Consider the following 4,661-nt stretch of genomic DNA (forward strand, 5'->3'; position numbering starts at 1 on the left):
AGCGGGGATGCCACTCGGGGGCATCCCCAAGCTTAGTTGGTTGCTCATTCTTGGATAGTAGCTTGGGATGCTGGGGCATCCCCAAGCTTAGGCTCTTACATCCTTCCTTCATCCATTGTAAGATAACCCAAAAGTTGAAAACTTCAATCACACAAAACTCAACAAAACCTTCGTGAGATCCGTTAGTATAAGAAAGCAAAGCACTACTATAAGTGTTGTATCAAACCAATTCATATTTTGTTTTTGTATTATATCTACTGTATTCCAACTTTTCTATGGCAAAAACTCATCAAAGAAAACCATAGAGCCATCAAAATAAGCACACAACACAAAGAAAACAGAATCTGTCAAAACAGAGCTGTCCGTAGTAATCTAACTTTTGCGAATACTTATGGAACTCCAAATATTCTACCAAATTAGGAAGAACAGGGTAATTTGTATATTAATCTTTTGCAAAAAGAATCAGAGCAAAAGCTCGTTTATGTGATTTATGAAATTATTTTCGTGAGCACAAAGTTTCTGTCTTTTTCAGCAAGATCAAACAACTAGGGCCCAAGAAGATCCTAAAGGCTTTACTTGGCACAAACACTAACTAAAACATAAAAACCACAATCATACTAGTAGCATAATTGTGCAAACACACAAGAACAGAAAGCGAAAAGAAAAAATAAATTTTATTCATTGGGTTACCTCCCAACAAGTGCTATAGTTTTACGCCCTTAGCTAGGCATAAGGCAAGGATCTAAGTTTTTGTCATCTTTATTCGAGATCCATAAGATGCCCTCATGATTGATTCATAAGGTGGCCTAATTTTTGTTCTAGGAAAGTGTTCCATACCTTTTCTCAAAGGAAATTGGACTTTAATATTGCCTTCTTTCATATCAATCACAACACCGATAGTGCATAAAAACGGTCTACCAAGAATAATTGGACAAGACGGATTGCAATCAATATCAAGAACAATAAAATCTATGGGCACATAATTCCTATTTGGAACATCATTAATTCTTCCCATAGGCTTTTTATAGTAGAATCCGCCAAGTGCAAATTCAAGGAACATTCTTCAAGATTGGTAAGACCAAGTACATCACATAAAGATTTCGGAATTGTAGAAACACTAGCACCCAAGTCACACAAGGAAAAACACTCATAATTTTTAATCTTGACTTTGATAGTAGGTTCCCACTCATCATGCAACTTTCTAGGAATTGAAACTTCTAGTTCTAATTTTTCTTCCAAAGCTTTCATCATAGCATCAACAATATGTTTAGTAAAAGATTTGTTTTGTGCATAAGCATGGGGTGATTTTAGCATGGATTGCAACAAAGAAATACAATCAATCAAAGAGACACTATCATAATTAAAGTCTTTGTAATCCAAAATAGTGGGTGCGTCATTAGCTAAAGTTTTGACCTCCAAACCCACTTTCATCAATTTTCTCAACAAGATTTTCACCCTCCGAAATATTGGGACGCCTTCTACCTAAAGTTGACTCTTCTCCAGTCCCTTTTTCATCATTCTTAACTTTACTAAACAAGGAATCAATACAAGAAACACCAATCATTTTAAGATCTTCATCGTCTTTGCAAGAATAATCACTAGAAAAAGCTTTCTCTAAAAATTCTCTTTTAGCTCTAAGCATAGCAGTTCTTTTATTACTTTCATCCATAGAAACATAAAGAGCTTTAATTGATTCATCTACTTTAGGCACAAAGATTTTCATCTTAAGATTTTCCACATCATGAGCAATTCATCAACACTTCTAGACAAATCATCAATCTTATTCAACTTTTCTTCTATGGAAGTGTTGAAAACTTTTTGTGTGTTGATAAATTCTTTAATATTATTCTCAAGATCAGAGGTATTCCTATTATTATTGTAACATTGATTTCCATAGGAATTACCATAATTATTAGAGGGATTACTAGGAAAAGGCCTAGGATTAAAATTTCCTCTATAAGCATTGTTGTTGAAATTATTCCTAGAGATAAAATTCACATCAATGGCATCACTATTTTGCTGAATCAAAGTAGACAAAGGCATATCATTAAAATCAATAGGAGCACTTTTACTAGCAACCAATTTCATAAGAGCATCAACTTCTTCACTCAAAGAAGAAATTTCTTCAACCGAATTAACTTTTTTACTAGTAGGAGCTCTTTCTGTATGCCATTGTGAATAATTTGCCATGATATTATCAAGTAGTTTGGTGGCTTCACCCAAAGTAATTAACATAAAAGTACCACCCGCGGCGGAATCTAAAAGATTATGAGAAATGAAATTCAAGGCCGCATAAAATTTTTGTATGATCATCCAAAGATTTAACCCATGAGTTGGGCAATTCCTTAGCATCATTTTCATCCTTTCCCAAGATTTTGCAACATGCTCATATTCAAGTTGCTTGAAATTCATGATCTGGGTTCTAAGGGAAATAATTTTTGCGGGAGGAAAATACTTGGTGATAAAAGCATCTTTGCACTTATTCCAAGAATCGATACTATTGCAAGGCAAAGAAGAGAACCAAATTTTTGCAGAATCACGCAAAGAAAACAGAAATAATTTCATATTGACCACATCATTGTCCACATATTTTTTTGTTTTGCATATCGCATAATTCCGCGAAGGTATTAAGATGGGACGCGGCATCCTCATTAGGAGTACCGGAAAATTGGTCTTTCAAAACAAGATTCAGCAAAGCAGTATTAATATCACAAGTCTCCGCAATAGTGGTGGGAGGAGCAAGTGGAGTGCCAAGAAAATCATTGATGTTGGTATTTGAGAAATAACATAATTTGGTGTTCTCTTGAGTCATGATGACCACACAAAAAGATTGCACTCAAAAACAGATCCGGCAAGAAAACGGCGAACGGAAAAAGAGAGGCGAATAAAATGGCAAATTTTTGTGAAGTGGGGGAGAGGAAAACGAGAGGCAAATGGCAAATAATGTAAATTGCAAGGAGATGAGATTTGTGATTAGGAACCTGGTATATGTTGAAGATCCTCCCCGGCAACGGCGCCAGAAATTCCTTTTGATGTCGCTTGAAGCTACGTCGGTATTTCCCCAAAGAGGAAGGGATGATGCAGCACAACGGCGGTAGGTATTTCCATCAGATATGAAACCAAGGTTATCGAACCAGTAGGAGAACCATGCAACAGAACGTAAACAGCCCCAGCACAGAAATAACAACACCTCACAACCCGACGTGTTAAAGGGGTTGTCAATCTCTTTCGGGGTATGGCGCCAGAAATTGCGTGTTCATGGGAGAAAGTTGTAATAGATTGAATAAATAGATCGCAAATAAAATAAAGTGCAGCAATGTATTTTTGTATTTTTGGGTTAGTAGATCTGAATAAAAAAGTGCAAATAAAATAGATCGCAAAGCAAATATATGAGAAAGAAGACCCGGGGGTCGTAGATTTCACTAGTGGCTTCTCTCGAGAAAGATAGCAAACGGTGGGTAAACAAATTACTGTTGGGCAATTGATAGAACTTCAAATAATTATGACAATATCCAGACAATGATCATTACATAGGCATCACATCGAAGATTAGTAGACCGACTCCTGCCTGCATCTACTACTATTACTCCACACATCGACCGCTATCCAGCAAGCATCTAGTGTATTAAGTTCATGGAAAAATGGAGTAATGCAATAAGAACGATGACATGATGTAGACAAGATCCGTTTATCTATGGCGGTAGATATAGATCCCATCTTTTTATCCTTAGTAGCAACGATACATATTTGTCGGTTCCCTTTCTGTCACTGGGATCTAGCGCCGTAAGATCGAACCCACTACCGGGCACCTCTTCCCATTGCAAGATAAATAGATCAAGTTGCCCAAACAAACCCAAATATCGGAGAAGAAATACGAGGCTATAAGAGATCATGCATATAAGAGATCAAAGAAACTCAAATAACTTTCATGGATATAAAAAGATATGACTAATCATAAACTCGAAGTTCATCAGATCCCAACAAACACACCACAAAAAGAGTTACATCATATGGATCTCCAAGAGACCATTGTATTGAGAATTCAGCGAGAGAGAGAAAGCCATCTAGCTACTAACTACGGACCCGAAGTTCTACAAAGAACTACTCACGCATCATCGGAGAGGCACCAATGGAAGTGGTGAACCCCTCCGTGATGGTGTCTAGATTGGATCTGGTGGTTCTGGACTCTTCGGTGGCTAGATGAATATTTCGTCGATGCCTCTAGGGTTTCTGGAATATTGGGGTATTTATAGAGTAAAGAGGCGGTCCAGGGGGCACCCGAGGTGGGCACAACCCACCAGGGCGCTAGGGCCTCCTGGCGCGCCCTGGTGGGTTGTCCCCTCTTCGGGACTCCCCCCAGGTGCAACCAGGGCCCAACTTCTTCCTTCTGGCCCATAAAAAATCATCATGGAGTTTCGTGGCATTTGGACTTCGTCTGATATTGATTTCCTACGATGTAAAAAACATGGTAAAAACAGCACTTGGCACTATGTCAATAGGTTAGTACCAAAAAATGATATAAAATGACTATAAAATGATTATAAAACATCCAAGATTGATAATAAAACAACATGGAACAAGCAAAAATTATAGATACGTTGGAGACATATCAATATGTCCATGCAGAGGTGGAATGCCTCTATATTTGTAAATAAATGAGT

Source organism: Aegilops tauschii, chromosome 2 (assembly GCF_002575655.3).
Source record: "Aegilops tauschii subsp. strangulata cultivar AL8/78 chromosome 2, Aet v6.0, whole genome shotgun sequence".
Lineage (NCBI taxonomy): Eukaryota > Viridiplantae > Streptophyta > Magnoliopsida > Poales > Poaceae > Aegilops > Aegilops tauschii.